Source organism: Armigeres subalbatus, chromosome 3 (assembly GCF_024139115.2).
Source record: "Armigeres subalbatus isolate Guangzhou_Male chromosome 3, GZ_Asu_2, whole genome shotgun sequence".
Taxonomy (NCBI): domain Eukaryota; kingdom Metazoa; phylum Arthropoda; class Insecta; order Diptera; family Culicidae; genus Armigeres; species Armigeres subalbatus.
The window spans coordinates 362,310,056-362,328,776 of record NC_085141.1 but is presented as its reverse complement, the minus strand read 5'-3'; the positions used below and the strand labels follow the sequence as shown (position 1 = coordinate 362,328,776).

General features: G+C 37.4%; 1 protein-coding gene across 1 annotated transcript in view; it reads left to right on the top strand.

The window, feature by feature from the left end:
• Positions 1–213: 213 nt before the first annotated feature.
• LOC134226284 (gamma-aminobutyric acid receptor alpha-like) overlaps positions 214–18,721 on the top strand; it is a 239,071-nt gene continuing 220,563 nt past the window's right edge. The window contains exon 1 of the mRNA XM_062706954.1: positions 214–928. The gene's annotated coding sequence lies outside the window, so the exon portion shown is untranslated. The remainder of the gene's footprint in view (positions 929–18,721) is intronic.

Here is an 18,721-nt window from a genome sequence, read left to right as displayed (position 1 = left end):
CGGTGAATTGATGTTTATCACTCTTGCAAGTGTGAACTAGAAATTACCCCCAAATTGGTGTCCACCGGCAACCCTTAGTTTGAGAACCTCCGGATCAGGAAAATCTGGTGAAGGAGACCAATCCACCAGCAGCGGCCAACAACTGTGCACGTTGGCTTCTGAACGGCGTTCCTTGCGAAGAGGTCTTCAGTTGCTGTTGTGATTTGCTCGCGATCGAACGCGACTGCCGGGAACATACAATCCACTGCTTGTGGATTGATGCCCCCCAGTCAGTAGCCCGGTGACATTGGCACTGGTATCCTTGCAGTGAAAGTGCAGCCGGTGGCGGTGCAGCACAGATTATTTTAATCTTTCAGTTTTTTGCCTCCTTGCTGGAAGTACTCTCTTTAACTGTTCTTGGAACGCCCGAAGCCGTTACTGAAGATGTGTGCTTAATGACAACGTGGTTTGGCGCGGTATGATGAAATTAATCGCGCTCCCGCAGCCCTCCGGGAGGCAACTAGGAAGGATGTAAAATTTAATTTTGGAAAAAAAATACGGTGAAAAAGTTTCGCGTTTGTTCCTCCCGTCCTACGTTGGGAGATGGTACGATGAAAACAGTTAGCAACAAAGAAAGAGCTTAATCTGCCGGAGCGAGCTGGTGCAGTTTGTTATGTTCTGAAGGATGTGAATGTGAAATTGTGATTTTTAGTTGGATTACCGAAGCTCGGCTACACCTGACACGCGGAAAACGGTGGTGAAGTTGTTAAAATATTTGTTGCCGGAAAGTTAAGCATTAACTGTGTTTGCATCGCCAGCCAGATGTAGGAGGCGAAAGTATTCAAGTGCATTCCGTCAGCGCTGGATGAATCTTTTTGTGCGAATTCTTGCGATTGTTGCGCACGAATTGCTTGGAAGCACATGCAAGCAACAGAAGGATTATATACAGGTATTTGAGATAATTGGTAATATAGTGGAAAAGTTTTGTACAGGTTGAAAAATATGTAAACGATAGTAAGCTTTTTTTAAATTATGGAGTAAAGTTTTTTGAGTGCGGCGAACCATAAAATTTAATTTTGCTCTTTTAAAATTTCTTTAATGAATTAACTTTGTTCTAATATGTTTGCCTTTTTCGTAGTGGAAGAGGTTAACAAATTTTCAATAGGAGGCTCATATAATGAAGTGTCATACGATTATACGATCGGTCATTGTTTTAAAATCTATTACGTCGAGAAATTGACTGGGAGGACTTAATCTTTCCATTTCCGATGTAGAATAGCCAAAAATAAACGAATTCGTGCATTTTTTGCGTAGACTCTGAGAAACATATAATTTAACTTTACTGATGTGGGATAGTCTGATATTGACACACGATCGTTTTTGCAGTGTTGTCAAAAGCCTAGTTTTAAAAATTAGGGGAGGGGGGATTGGGTAGTGAATTGGTTCCTTGTCTAATAACTAGGTTTGATAAAACTAGAAAAGATCTCTGATATTTTGATTATGTTTCTCTCAAAATATGTAGATTTTCGAGCTGTGTGTATTCATGAAAGAGTTTTTTTTATTAAATTCGACGACAATGCATATATTCTTAAAATTGGAGAAGTTTGATTCTCGGTTTATGAGGCCGACCAGATCCTTTTGGTGAAAAAAAAAGTACAAACGCAGTCGCAAACCAGGACATGTCAAACAACATTGTGACATAATTTGCTGTGGAAGTGGAGCTGTGGAAATTTCTAAATTCCAGAGCATAATTTTCATTTTCCGTGAAGAAGGTAGAGAAATATTTTAGAGTGAATCGTTCACCACCATAACCTTTTATAGTTGTGGAAAAATACTATACTTCAAATATTTCACTCTTCATAGACTAACAGACAAAAACACGAAATAACATTGAAGCTCTTTTTAGTGGAATGTTATAATCGGTTGAATTGAATGGAGTTACTTAACTCGTCTTAGATGATTGAATTACACATTTTTAATATAGAAACAAATGTTTGAAATTTCATTTTAATCCTTCCTTAAACACACATTAAAGATTCTATTATTGACCAAGATCAAAAACATATTCAATACTGAACAATTTGAAATAACAAAAAAATAGTCAAAGAACACTGCCTACAGGCGGTTTAGAATATTAGAGGGCCACGAAAAAAAAAGGAAAAAATGGAAAAAGACAAATGCGATAAGAGCAATAGGGTGGGAGTATTGATTTCCAGTTCCAAAACTCTTTCTTTAAATATAAGTTGGAAAAATCTGTGGATAAGAATCTGTAATAGGAAAATAACATTGAAAGAAAGAGAAATTTTAATGTTTTCCGTAAAAATGGTTGGCACATGAGAATGAATGTTAAAACTTATTAATGTACTGTCCTTTTTTGTCGAAGCTGATTTAAATGACGCCACTACATTAAAAATAGCCTCACACCTCGTAAATCTTGTCCACTGATTTTGGTCTCATGTACTTCTAAAAAGGCGAGATTCATGCAATTTCGTCGGGGAAAAAGAAAATTTCTTTGACCAATTTACAGACACATTTTGAAAGTTTTGTGGATCTCCAGTAGCCTTATGAGCAAAGGCGTAGGATTGCCAATCCGGAGATGGCGAGTTCGATTCTCGGTCCGGTCTAGGATGTTTTCGGGTTAGAAAAATTCTCGACTCCCTGGGCATAGTGTATCCATCCATTGTACTTGCCACATAAGATGCATACTCATGAAATGGCGGGCATAATAACTAAGGAAAGGCTAATAGAATACTAAGTTGAAAAGCAGTTTCCCTTTTCATAAGACGAGTTTGTACCATCCCATTTAATTCCACCACTTGATTGTACCTTGATAGATACGTATTTCGACCTCAACAGTAGGGTCGAAATACGTATCTGTCAAGGTACAATCAACTGATGGAATTAAATGGGGGGATGGTACAAACTCGTCTTATGACAAGTGAAGACATTCCACTAAAAAGCTCAAAATAATTTGTTTGAAAAGCAGGCCAAGTTCCAGTTGGAATGTAGAGCCATTGAAGAAAAAGAAGAAGAAGAAGAAGAAGAAAAGTTTTGAGATTTCCGCCAAATTTTTGTACCCATGTATTTTAAATGGGCCGTAAATTCAATTTTCCATAACAGGATCTCACCCATTTGAAAACATATGGGAGCAAAATTTGCAGACAAGTTCCTGGTCTGTAAACTAGAAATTGAGGACCAAATTCTGACCAATTTTTTCCGAGGTTTACAACTGCCTTAAAATCAATTTTGTTCAGTTGATTTATAAATTTCTGTATATTATTTTAATAAATTATTTTTTAATGTCGGCGTTTTTTTTTGCAGTGGAAATGTTCATTATTACAGTAGAAATATTCAGAATTAAGGCTAGTACGCTGCTGATAAGTACTGTGCAAATAGATAAGACACGGAATGGTCACGGAATGATTCCGCTACTGAAATTCCTTGAGCAGTGCGGAGTTGGCAAAAAAGAAAAAAATCGTAACGCTTATAATGCCTGCTGGGTAAAGTAAATGGAGCTGGCCGTTTTCCTTACGGAAAATATTCTGTACCATTATTTCGCACGGAAAAGGGACATTTCTAGATCAACATTTGAAAAGCCAAAATGTATTCCTTCTGATTCTTTGTCTACATATATAGCTATATATAAGGACGAAGAATCGAAAGGAATAAATTTTGGCTGTTACGTCCTTTTCAAATGTTGGTCTACATTTCTCCCATACTGAAACAGCTGTCAAACTAACTTTGGTAATTTGATCAAATTGAACCCTTTCTGTACGAGCAGCATACTAGGATCTATTCAGGAAGACTTTGAATGGTTCTTAATGTTTCAAAAAGAATCAAATGGTTTTATATCACTCTTGAGATATCCATGAAACTCTTAGGGTAACGGTACCAATTGTGGAGGTATTAGTAAATCCACAAAAGAAAATATTTTTTAAAAATTGATAACTATGGGAAATTTAAAGCTTCAATATCTTATTCAATAGAAAAACTAATAAATTTGCTAACAAAAATGAGGTAGATGTCATTTAGCATCAACAATTACCAAATATTGCTTGCACCACTATGGGTACACTGTTCCTTTAGTGGCGGTAAAAATTAATTTTGGTTCCCATAGTGCACAGTGGTGCGTTTGGCTAAAATCGTGAACTTTTTATTTTACCACTTCAGGGTGTTATTTTTCGACATTGGTGTCTTTGGGAATAAATTTTAGAAAAATATTGCGCATCGAATGATGAAAAGTTGTAGTTCCAATTTTTGCCACAGGTGGCGCTGCAAAATGTAACTTCTTTAATAAACGATTTTTAAATATGGTGTCTTTGGTAAAGTTGTAGTGTAATTTATTATGAATTTTATTGCTGAAGACACCGAGTGTCCATCTATCATCATTTTTTAAATACGGGCGTTTTTTATGGACAGACCCTAAAAAAACAGTATTTAAAGATATTTTCGAAACTAACAGTTTCAGGTCAATACAATGTTCTACAAAAATGTATATATAATCAAAATAGACCACTTTCTGGAAGAAACCAGGGATGTTTTTTGCAAACATGACTTGTTATCGGCGATTTAGGGTCGAAAATAGTGATATTTGAAGATTTCATATGCAACAGAGGGGCAAATTGGGGCAAGGAAATCCCCACAGGATTAAAAATATCTTGGTTTGTAGTTTCATATGCATATTATTATGTCTGTCTCCACGTGTATCCAAACAAGTATTTCTAAATTTCATAAATCGACATTTTCAACTGATATTTATATAATAATTGAGATTTCACCACACTGCATACCACGCTGTTGAATGTTAATGTAAAAAGAAGTGCAGCGTGAAGCTGGTTTTCTGTTCTCTTCATCCAATCATTTCACAAAATGCAAATCTGACGTCATACGCTCCTAGAGATGTCGTAAAATCCCGAATAATCGATTACTCTTTATTCTTGTCGATTATTGAATCGATCCATCGTTGGGTAGTAATCGATTTAAAATTAATCGATCATCACAACGATGAATCGATTAATCGATTAATTTGCGACTTCTTAGAGATGTCGTTAATTCCCGATTAATCTATTAGTAACTCATCAATTATTCTCGATTCTTGTCGATTATTGAATCGATTTACCGTTTTGTAAGTAATTGATTCGAAATAATTCGATTATCTCAACGATTAATCGATTAATTGAAATGTATGTATATGATAGCACCTGAATGCTGGCAGTTGGTGGGTAGAAAACCAGCTACTGCTTGGGATTCATTGTTAAGTGTATAATGTTATGGTGTCAATTCATTCATTCTCTTGCTTAGCGTTATAGAGATGTCGCAAATTATTCGGTTACTTCGATAAATCGAGTAATCGTTGTGATATCCGATTAATTTTAAATCGATTATTACCCAGCGATGAATCGATTCAATAAGAATAAAGAGTAATCGATTAGTTACTAATCGATTATTCGGGATTTTACGACATCCCTAGTAGCGTATGACGTCAGAATTGCATTGTGTGAAATGATTGGATGAAGAGAACAAAAAATAGCTTCACGCTGCACTTCTTTTGACATTAACATTCAACAGCGTGGTATGCAGTGTGGTGAAATCTCAATTATTATATAAATATCAGTTGAAAATGTCGATTTATGAAATTTAGAAATACTTGTTTGGATACACGTGGAGACAGACATAATTATATGCATATGAAACTACAGACCAGATATATTAAATCCTGTGGGGATTTCCTTGCCCCAATTTGCCCCTCTGTTGCATATGAAGTCTTCAAATATCACTATTTTCGACCCTAAATCGTCGATAACAAGTCATGTTTGTAACAAACATCCCTGGTATCTTCCAGAAAGTGGTCTATTTTGATTGTATATACATTTTTGTAGAACATTGTATTGACCTGAAACTGTTAGTTTCGAAAATATCTTTAAATACTGTTTTTTTAGGGTCTGTCCATAAAAAACGCCCGTATTTCAAAAACGATGATAGATGAACACTCGGTGTCTTCAGCAATAAAATTCATAATAAATTACACTACAACTTTGCCAAAGACACCATATTTAAAAATCGTTTATTATAGAAGTTACATTTTGCAGCGCCACCTGTGGCAAAAATTGAAACTACAACTTTTCGTCATTCGATGCGCCATATTTTTCTAAAATTTATTCCCAAAGACACCGATGCCAAAAAATAACACCCTGAAGTGGTAAAATAAAAAGTTCACGATTTTAGCCAAACGCACCACTGTGTAGTGGTGCTATCTATTAATTTCTTATGAAACTCGCCACTATTGGTACAGTTGCACCACTATAGGTGCAAGGGAGTCAATTTTGTTAAGGAAAATCATTGTTTTCAATAGTTTTTCAAGCGAAATCTTAAGATAAGTGGCATTTAACAGGGTATTTAAAGCAAGACGCATTAACTGAAACCATCGTAACTTGTATAAATATGATAAATCTCATTGAAACCCCACTACCTCCACTATTGGTGCTACCTCCACTAAGGGTACGGTTACCCTATAAACCATGTTTTAAAACTAAACTTTTTGTTAGCTTTGAAGTTTTAATAATAGTTTTATTATTGCTTTCCAATGCGTCAAAAAACCAGTTTGGGTCACTGCTTAAAAGCTACTCAACGTGACTCGAATAAGACGCATAATGAGGTTAGCATATTTTTACCGACATAATGTGAGTGACATGTGTTTCTGATAAACTTAAGATGCTTCTCATTTCCCAAATTAAAAAAAAAATAACTTAAAAGCTACAGGTTAAAAAATCTCCTGGTCATAAGAATCTCCGGTGTTATCCAATAATACCAATGAAGGATTGTCAAAAACAATTCGATTTCTGTCAATAATAATTATGTTCTATGAGCAGGGTTATTTAAAAATTATTAAACTGAACTGTAACTCTTATGTTAGTTTTGATTTTGATTTTGGAAATGAGACACATAAGTATGGAATGGTGCTAAATATATGCACTTAATTGGATTGCGGCTTTTCATGAAAAGCCGATGCGATGAAGAATCATTTTAATTCACGATGATTTCGAGTTTCCGGTTTCTAAAAAAGAGAAGGAGGAAATAATTTTTGCATTTTTGCATTTTTTCTCATACACATATCCTCCTGGTTAAAGAAATTGCCCTTGTAACATACACACATATTTGATTCCTACAAACTACACCAAAAATACGAAAATACCATATATTCGTAGGTTCACTTTTTTCAGGAAATTAATAGCATTCGTAGATTTTTTATAGGGGAAGCTAGACACATACGAACCCCACTTTTTGTTTCGGATGTATCTCGATGTAAAATGCTTAAATTTATACGATTTAAGATGGACTTGATGAACAGTTTAATTAGTTATTCAAAAACATCATTGGAAGAAATTATTTTTTCATGAAAGTTATAAAAAAAAGATTTTTCTAAAAGATAGAAAATTTGGCATTTTCAAAACTTGCGGGAGACTTGATACCCATATCGGAGGGAATTGAACCCTTTATAAGCTGAACATATTTCCCGAATAGCGCGCTTGTCATTTACCAGTCAATGTGACTTATATGCGATCAAATCCAGTCACATTGGAGTTGCTGCAACAAAATCGATCGGAATTGTGCTACTAGGGTTAGGTTCTAGCAAGTCTGATGAAAGGCCAAATTGGTTTATTTTCAAATCTTAACAATTCTTTATAGCCTAACATAAAAACGAACAGTATGGGTAATGTCTGTGACATAACCGCTAAGTGGACGTAGGACTTGACTTGACCATGCCTTTAAGATACATAATATGTCCAAATTTCTCACATCAACTATTTTGGATAAATAATCGGCGTTGCATACCATTCCTTGGCAAAATCTTCTCATCAAACCGACACAGAAATCAAATCTACCTCGAACAAGAATCATCAAAAACAATTCAGGAAGTATCTGTCCGGTCACGGAATATTAGCCTCGACAGTGGCAACCTTCCCACTGAAGGACTGCCTGAAATAAGCCACAAGTTGGCCCAGCAGGGGATGTAGGGCCTCCTAATCCGTGCGATAGCAACTGAAGGAGAACATTATTTTTAACTCTTAGAGCCTTGAAAAAGGCTGTTTGCTTCGGCTAAGTGCAAAAAGTAAGAAAACGATCTTTTCAAAGAACCGCGAATTTCTAGTGGTGGTGTAAAGACTGAATGCTCTGCGAGCAAATGCACTTTTCTTTTATACCTTATTTTGAATCTTCTCTGCTTCCCAATTGGTGGGCCAATCAGCCAGTGTCTTGTATCCCGCTTCTTTGTCAGCCAAAGCGTCATCATCATCAACGCGTTCGAGAAGGGCTTCTTCTTTTTTACGCTTGTTGCTCGCTGCTGGCGTCTATTTCCTAACGGGACTTTTCGCTTGATACAGGATACAGGCCAATAAGCCGGGCAAGCGAACTTAGAATTGCAGTTCAGGGGAGAAGTACGTGTTCTTTTCTGAGACAACATTGTAAGTAGTAGATGGAAGGAAACACCCGGACATGGGATTTCGGGTGATAAGATTTAGAATTGGTAACATGGGACGATCATTCAGTCACGTTCGCTTTGTGTGCGGTCAGTATCAAACAATGTTTATCTACATATTTTTTATCAGTACCAAAAAATCCAACATTTGATAAAAATCGATTGATAGTTTATTAATGTTTGAGCTGTTATCGGTGTTTTTTTTATCCAAATAAGATTATGTGAGAGATTTAGACATCTTATGAATCTTTAAAGGCATGGTCAAGCGAAGTCCTTCGTCCACTTCGCGGTTAAATCAGAAAAATTATCCACTGTTAGTTTTGACGCTGTTTATGAAAATCACGCATAAAATTTTATCACTAGAATATTGGATTTGGCACCCAAGTACAATTTCTATCCCGAAGGGTATTGAAAGCTTTGATATTGATCTCTGACTTTCTTAAGAACCGTTTGTTTTTTGGACATACATGTTGCATCATGTGGCTTTTCTTCAGCCTGTCTCGGCTCATCACCGATGCCGGCCGGTCTCGGCTCGACTCTGCTGCTGCTGCCGGTATCTGCTCAGCATTGCTGCTTCGTCGGGTCTGCAGGGTGGACTGCTGCTGTACTGGCTAGGTTTCGGCTGATGATGGTGGCTTCGATGGTGTCGAGCCGAAAAAGCGGTCGGTGCAGACTTCATTCCCTGCTAAAAGGTGTGAGTGCTGTTCAATCGATGATGCGGTTGCTTCGCTTGTCCCGGTTAGAATGAAAGGAAAAAATCGCGTTGCGCTGTTTTATGGCTTCTCGGCAGACCCAGCGGCTGCTCATTCGCTGGTGTCTGCACCAATGAGAACGTGGTAATGGAATGATGCAAGAATTATGCGGTACCCATATTTATAGGTTCCCTTGATCTCAATGTTTTTCATTGAAAACAGTTTCATGCCTATTGAAACAAGTTTTTCAGGTCTTATCAAGCATGGACATGAAAGGCATACTTGAAATCTGTCAATTGAGGGGCTTACCGCAGAAATTCGTCCATTGAGACGAACGCTATTAACGTTAAAATCTTTCAACACAGCGTAACGCGGTCGATTTGAATATTTTGGAATGACACCCGGTATAGTAAAGAGAGACGTAAGTCCTACGTCAAAACATACGTGCAAAAATAAAATATTGTTGGTATTAAACAGGAAATCAATTTTTCTTGGATGCGCATGCGAAACAAGCGACAAAAAAAACCAAAGCTTTGTTTTTGTCGGAGATAATAATGACAAAGATACGATTTTTTTTTGTCAGCAACAAAAAAGAAGACACTTTTGTTGCTAACTTTTCATCCCGTTTTGTTGCATTATCTTTACAGCAAATCTTGGTTTAAAGCTATCATAGTTTCTGCTTTTATGGAAATATTCGAGAATCGAACAAAGGATTATAAAATTAGCATCGTATTCTCGGAAATATCAGAGCAATGATTTTTGTCATATTGTTTTTGGGTTCTGACAAAGGCTTGTTGCGAGGTGCGTTTGTTAGTAACAAACTTTGTTCACGACAAAGGGTATTTTGTTAGGCGTTGCTCGAATATTGATTCCCTGGTAAGGCCAGTATTTTGGTTCTCGAATAGAGTAACAGTGACAGTTATCAACAAAGTTAGCATGCTGATAATTATTTTATGCAAACCAAGATGCAAACAATCCACTCCAATGACTGACAAACCATGACAACCATGATGTTTCGAAGAGGCTGTGTGGCTGATACAGTTATGCTACAAAAAGTGGATGATCGATACATAAATATTAAATACTAGTCGACCCGGCAGACGTTGTCCTGCATATAGTAGGCGAAAATTCGTGTTGTGAACGGCCAATGCGAAATTTCCGTACGATTCTTAATTTCAGTTTTTCATGATTTACTCAACCTTACTCGTAATTTTCGCATGAGAAAATATCATATAAACACATCGGAAACGACAACAAACATATTTGCTGAAGGAATGAAGAAAATCTATTCAGCCGTTTTTGAGTTATGCGGATACGAACACAGACCATTTCATTTTTATTATATAGATATCTTTGATGTTTTTAAATCTAGTTGTCATGTTTCTAATTTTAAAAAGTAGCCGCACCTCAAAACCAATGGCCATTGGTAAATATCCCAGAGTGGGACCAATACCACGACCGTGATCATACCAGGCTGGTAACTTTATACATCATTGTGGTACTGTCACGTATGCTTGAAACATCATATTTGCGCGCGATTTCTTTTCAAATACTGAACATGTAGAAACGGTTGGATAAGCCTATTGTTAAGTGCGTGAACTGATTTTTGTGGATAGTGCAATTTACTTTTGGGTGGATATTCATCCCATCAAAAACAAAGCAATGGAAAGGAATTTGGATTGTTTATCATTTTTGTGATTTTTCTCAGCAGTGAGCACGCATGTTGACAAAAAGAGGCGACGAAATTGGTGCTGCATTTCTTTGTTTCCCGTTGAGATGAATATATGTCCAGTGAGATGGAGATCGGAACAGTTCCCCTATTTAATTATATTTCAATAATCGCTTGCACATTTTTATACCAAGAATTCCGTATTTTCCGTATTTCCGTAAATTTCTGCAAAAGTTTTTTTTTTTCGGAAAACACTCAGAAGCATGCAATAAAAATTCTCCAGGATTCACTAATATTTTTTCCTCGCTACCTCACCTGATAAAGGTAGCCTCACACCTAGGGAAAACTTTCCGCCGGATTTTGGGCCCCGTGCATTTTCATTTATCAAGAATCTCCCGGAGGAATTGTTCAAAGTACTTCCGGGGGAATTTATGTACGAAACTAGTGGAGCAATTCCTGAAGGATACTTCGAGTAAGTTCCTGTATTCTAGAAGGATTTCCTGAAGGAATTATATTGTAGGAATTTCCAAATTCCTGGAGCAACTTCCAAAGAAAATCCTGGAACAGTATTCAAAGATATTCCTAGAAGAATTTTCAAAGGAATTCATCTCGAAAGGAACCCTTGGAAAAAATATGGAGGAATGCCTGAAAGATATCGCGAAAAATTCAAGAAAGAATTACTGAAAGAATTTCTGAAGTAATTTCTGGTAGAAGTCCCCAAGAAAATTCTGAAACGCACGAAAGAGTTTTTGGAAGAATTTCAAAAGAAATTCTGCATAAGAAATATTCTTAGCGGATTTTGTGAACGGGTTTCAAGGGGAATTCCCAAACTACATAATTCCATCCACCGACCCAATTTAGGACACCATCTGTGAGGAAAACCTGAATGAACTTATGAATACATAACTTTCCTAACAATTATTTTTAAAACTGAATCTAGACAACAGTACCGGATTAATTTCATTTTAAAGCACAATAACAAATATCACAAAATTCCCGAAAAAAAGATCGTCAACGCGCATTTCATTTTAATGAACAGATAGTTTCGTTTCTCCCTTCTGCTTGTTTATTCCGTCCAGTCCCACCCACCCACGTGGTTTTGACATTTGTAGTACAGTTGTATTGGTGAACCCGGTGCAAAACCGTGAAACAACACAGTGCGAACCCGACAGCTTTGGGGTTGGAACTAGTGCCAACCTAGTTCCAACCAGAGACGATGGTATTATATAGAGACACGCGGAGAGAATAAAAGCAATTCTGGCTTCATGGCCAGCAGACAAAAAAAATTCTTTGCGGTCGGCAGCATAAAAATTTGTGAGAACTTGAAGTGACTCTCAGTGAGAGCAGTTATTTCGTTTTCTCCAACTACAAATTTTCATTTCTTTAGCACCATTTTATTATATTCAACAATAAATATGATTAAATACCATATACAAATTTGCTATGAGAACTCTAAAAACATCTTCATTTACTGAACTTTTCAAACTTTTTGATAATTTCTAATTACAATACCTATCTTGCATTTAGTATCGATTGGTAATGTTTGTTTACTTTGATCGTTTGGTACCGCGTTTGACGGTTCGTTTAGTACTTTCAGCTTCACTGTTTGCGGGTCTCTATCTATAAACAACGTCTCTGGTTCCAACCTGAGCGAATAAAAAAACACTTTGACAGCACTTAGGTTGGAACTGGTTCCAACCTAGGTTGGAACATTTTAAAAACGAATTCGACAATAAAGAAAGCATTTGACAGTGTTTGGCATGGAGGTTTGATTGTAAAATTAATGAATTTTAATTTTCCTCTGTACATTATAAAACTGATCACTGCAGGTAAACTATCAGAATTCTAAATTGGATAGGTAACCTGTAAGAACTGGTGCTCCCAAAGCAGCATACTGGGGCCCATATTGTATAACATTTTTACTTCTGACTTACCTGATTTACCAGGGTGTCAAAAATCTTTGTTTGCAGATGACACGGGCCTCTCAGCCAAAGGGCGAAGCCTTCGTGTCATTTGTAGTAGATTGCAAAAAAGTTTGGAAATTTTCTCCACTTACTTGAAAAAATATAATTTTCCCTTATAATTTCCCCATATAAACCGAGAGCTTCTTATTTGAAACCTTCTAGCAGACATATTGTCACAATGAATGGGGTTCCAATTAATTGGTCTAGCGAAGCTGTGGGCCCTCCTTAGCCGTGCGGTAAGACGCTCGGCTACAAAGCAAGACCATGCTGAGGGTGGCTGGGTTCGATTCCCGGTGCCGGTCTAGGCAATTTTCGGATTGGAAATTGTCTCGACTTCCCTGGGCATAACAATATCATCGTGTTAGCCTCATGATATACGAATGCAAAAATGGTAACCTGGCTTAGAAACCTCGCAGTTAATAACTGTGGAAGTGCTTAATGAACACTAAGCTGCGAGGAGGCTCTGTCCCAGTGGGGGATGTAATGCCAATTAGAAGAAGAAGAAGCGAAGCTAAACATTTAGGACTTCGGCTAGATCAAAAATTAACTTTTAAAAGTCACAATGAAGGCATTCAAGCCAAATGTAACAAATATATTGAGTGTAGACACTTATAAACATAAAATCAAAACTTTGTCTTAAGAACAAACTTTTAAATTACAAACAAATTTTTAGACCAGCCATGTTGTATGCTGTGCCAATATGGACTAGTTTCTGCAGGTGTCAGGCCATTTGGCCGAGCGGATCGTTTGGCCGAATAGTTAAAAAAATTGACCTTAGTTTACGAGTGGTACTTCTTCCTACTTCTTTATTCCTTCTTTCTTCTTCTTTCTTCCTTTTCCTTCCTCCTGATTCATTCTTCTTTCTTCTTTTTTCCATCCTCTAACTTCTTCCTTCTCCCTTCTTCCTTCTTTCTTCTTTCTTCTTTCATATTCCTTCTTCCTCCATCTTTTTTCCTTCTTCCAATAACTTTATACTACTCATTTCTCTTTTGTCACTTCTCACTTCTTGCTTCCCACTACAAACACTTCTTGCTTCTCACTACTAACTTCTCACTTCATAAGGAAACGTATTTCAACTATTCGGCCAAACGGCATTCGGCCAAATGGCGTTCGGCCAAATGACCCTTTCGGCCAAATGGCATTCGGCATAATGACCTTTTCGGCCAAATGGCATTCGGCCAAATGACCCTAAACCGTTGCTGCAATACCAGAAAGAAGGCACTTCAGAGGATTCAAAATAAAATTTTAAAAATGATTCTTGTCGTCCGTGGTATAGTACCTTATAATAACTAAAAATGTAACAAAGCAAATAAGGATGATAGTGTTAAGAAAACACGGAACACGTAGTCTAAGAGATGAATGCATGCATTAAAAAAAAGAACGTGTAATGAATAAAAATAGCACATTGCATTGAGGAAATTTGTTCAATGTTCTCACTCGTCTGATCTGATAATGTTTTTTTTGTCCCTTTAACACTTTCAAAGAGTGACATAAATTCAAATGCTAATTTGCTAAGTACGGAATCGTGTTCTTTTATATCTTTCTGCATAAGATGCAACTTTTTTGAATATCCTACCATAAATAATCAAAATCGTTCGACACAGCAGTTTGTTCCTCAAGCACGAGCCGATTCAAATATAGCACATAATGCGTTCCCTTGTCAAATAAATCTCCCTGAGAAGCTGCTACAATATCTCACCGGTTACGGAAATGTGATAAAATTAACAATGGCACAAAATCGATTGTTCTTGACAGCGAACCGTACCCGCATTGTCGGATAAAAAATGCCCCTTTGAATATGGATCCCATCAAATGTTGAGATAGAAGTTTTTGGACGGGACCGGTTGGCCGTGCGCTAGAAGCCACCTAAATCAAACTGTTATAAAAATTCAATCGCGATATAATGAAACCTAACGTTTTCTATTTTGGGTGATTCGGTGTTCTTATGTAGGATACGTTAAATTTTGCTTCTGGCATCTTTCGTACAACAAAGCTGTTGCTTTTTTAATAATTTCACTTACAGCTAGGCTGTGTAGAAAAGGAGTAATTTCATATTGGGAAATCAATCTTCTGCATCAGTTTTATCGAATCGAATTGTTCAGTTAAATATTGTAATACATTTACATATGTAACACATACAATTTCGAAATATATCGAATATATGTCATCTTAACATGTAAATGAATATGCTTTTTGATGCCAATCGTTCGCGATTCAGAGATCTCGCAGAAAAAAATGATAAATTCAAATTTCTTGAAAACCGTTATTATGGAATTTGAAAACTCGTAATTTTGTTGTAAAACGCCACAGAGGTTGATATCTTGGCTAATGACGATATATCGTGAATCAGACTTGTTACAAGACGAGTTTCTGTGGATCATATATAACCAAATCTGGTCACCTAAAGGTTGCTGCAATCAATTCAGTGAGATCTGTGCTACTAGGAGAGAAAGGAATTATCATCTTCAGGTGGTTAAATTAGATTTTTTTCAACAAAGTCGAAAAGTTGAATCAATTTACGTAGTCCCCATATCCAAAGTTTTTCTTTGATGATAAGGACATTTTTTTTCTCCCGATGCTTGTCTTTGTCTTTCAGTATCGTATTTTACAGCAATTCACTCGAGTAGACAATGTGAATAACAGCAGTGCTTACGAGGTAAAGAGAAAAAGTATATCGCAGTGCAGTGTGGAACGACGTTGTACAACCGAAACACCCGAAGAAGATGGTGAAAATCACCGCAATCATAAAATCCTGAAAAGCGGGAGAAGCCGTTCCGCTCGCTACTTCAAGTGTCGTTTAACGCTAAATTAAATTACATCATTGGATTTGAGTGAGATCCGTCGAGCGATATAGTCGGATGTTTAGGCAGTGACTGACAAGGTGGGATCCTCGGATAGGATGCAAGTGAATGAGGAAGTGTAAAATTGAAGCGATAACGGAATTATGAATCTTTATTGTTTAATCCCGAGAGGCTTACCGTCGCGTTCCTACCTTCAGAGGGGCTTTTCATTTGGCGAAAGTGGGGTGAGAGAAATTTACCGGAACAAAGCTATTATTAGGTTTGCTTCTAGGCAATTTGTAAGTTCAATTAGCAAGCATGGACAATGATTTAATATTTTATTGACAGTATCGCAGACTATTGTAAGCTCTTCGCCATTTCAATAACAAGTTTCTATTAACAATGTTTGTTTACTATGTCTGAAACTCGATTTGTGCAATTGCACAATATGTTAAAAATTTGGTTTGACAAATGTGTTGCAGGGTAACCACAACCTTCGGCAATCAACTTTGATTGTATTGTTTTTTGTCATTATCTTGTAGAAATCCGTATACCTCGAAGCACAATTATTCGGGATAATTGAACCTTTTAAGTGAAGTCCATTAAAAGGTCGTAAAAAATTGGCATTCAATTTGCTGATTTGATTAAACAGACGGGAAGAAGTATTTATCATACAAAAGTTTACTTTGTAAAGAAATAACATAGATTCTAGACAGGTCTTATTCTCAAAACAAACTTTAATACCAAAGATATTAGTATTATCCAGAAAAATTTCACCATGAGCATCAGTTTTGACTAAATTTACGACGAAGTTAGTTATACTATTGCCTTTTATGGGGAGTATACGAAGCAGCTGATTTGATTACAGGAGCTCAAATAACATTGAATCTGGTATTGGAAGGCTGTTTTTCGACTGGATGAGATGTACTGTTCGGAAGAAAGCGAACTTCCGAACATTGAATCTGGTTATTTTTGAATAACAAGTACTTCTTTATAAAAATCTACTGCGGGTAATCAAAGCGACTATATGAGTGTGACCTACTTAATTCATCAATCATTTTAGCCGCGACAGTTTCAGAATGCCATTATCGTTTCGTAAACCTGAAGAATAACCGTCACACATATTATGCAGCCACACTCACTAAATTCATGTTCTCCCTACAGTATTTCAGATATCATCCCCTAAAGACATGTGATAAAGGTCACCCTATTCGAATGGTCAATTTAGCACCAAATGAGACATGTAGACCTCACACAAGTCGAAAAGCAATGAATATCGTTATCCACACGATACTCAATCCAATCCTCGTCAGAGGATGAACTTGTAACCGGCGAAGCAGCAGGATCTCTTTTCTTATCGTATGACTGTCGTCCTTGCCACCCGGGTCAGTAAATCGTTTCTTTTCTCTCTCGCATCAACTCTTGCCTTAAGTGTTGAACGGTATAACAGGAAGATGCGGTGGTGTGATGGAACCAACCCCATTCAAATGCCCACGAGCAACAGATAAAATCTTGGCGTAAAGAACGAACGGAGAACGAACGCTCACGGTCGAAAGTATGTTAATTTTCTTTCCAGCAGGGTTAGAAGGGAAGTCCCACGTGTTTACTCGCGTGCTTTTTGCCTCTGAATCGAAATAGACGAGCTATTTCTGAATGTGGAGTTTGATTTATGTAGTGGCGACTGAAGAGGTTCATCACACGTGAAAGCCACACTGGCGCCTTTCACTATAGGATACCGTAGTCAGTAATTTGGTCCACGTGATTTAATGGAAAAGACATAACGAGACTATAATTTAGATTAACCTGGCAATAAGATCAGTTAGTTCTATTTATTTGAATTCCATTTCCTAATTATAACTCCGCAGATACGTAACTCGATATCCACAGTACGGCTGTCTTCTGTATCTCTAACTTAAGTAAAATTAAAACAATTTGCACGTGCAACTCGTCTAAAATTATTTATTAGAATTAGAAAAATGAGCTTTTTTTGAATTTTTTAAATAATTAAAAATGACTATGCTTTCGAACCATTTATTATTTTTCCTTTTCCTTTCCACGAAAGAAAAGAGATGTAGAATAATACACTTTTCATGACAGGGAAAATTGTTTTAAAGTAATTTTGCCGGATTATTGTCCGAGTCAGGGTCAATATGCAAAAAAAAAAAATGCACATGATTAGGAAGTATAGACCAGTAACGCTTACTTGATATTTGATACTCTTCGATGAACCTACGCCGAATGGAGTATCCTTCTCCACTGGACTCGATCCTGGGCCAATCGCTTCCAGTCGCCCTGAACATTGAGCGCCCTCAGGTCCTCTTCAACTCCAAAAAGCCATCGTGTACGCGGCTTTCCACGAAGTCTGCGGCCTCTTCCGGGTTCTCTACTAAATATTATCTTCGCTTGACGTTCTTCCGGCATACGAACAACGTGACCAGCCCACCGTAGTCTGCCGTGTTGAATAAGCTTAATAATATCCAGCCCTTTATACACCTGGTACAATTCGTGATTCATGCGACGCCGCCAGATACCGTTCTCCTGTTTACCGCCGAGTATTGTCCGCAGCACCTTACGCTCAAACACTCCGAGAGCTCTACGATCAGCCTCCTTTAACGTCCATGTCTCATGGCCGTATAAAGCCACCGGAAGAATCAGAGTAGTATGCAGTGCGAGTTTTGTTTTCGTTAGCAGACTACGGGACTTAAGCTGGTTACGAAGTCCGTAATAAGCCCTATTTGCAGCTGCAATACGCCTTTTCACCTCGCGGGTAACATCATTATCGCACGTCACTAATGTTCCAAGATACAAAAATTCTTCTACCACTTCAAATGTTTCACCATCCAGCACCATTTCGCTACCACCACCGTTTATGAACCCACGTTCATTGCCAGCGACCATGTACTTCGTTTTGCTGGTATTGATCGTGAGTCCAATCCTCGCTGTCTCCCTCTTAAAAGGCACAAAAGCCTCTTCCACGGCACGGCGATCAATTCCGATGATATCGATATCGTCCGCAAATCCCTGGAGCATATGCGATTTTGTGATAATGGTACCGCTTCTTTCCACACCAGCTCTCCTAATCGCTCCCTCGAGCGCTATATTGAACAGTAGATTCGAGAGTGCATCACCCTGCTTTAATCCATCTAAGGTAACAAATGACG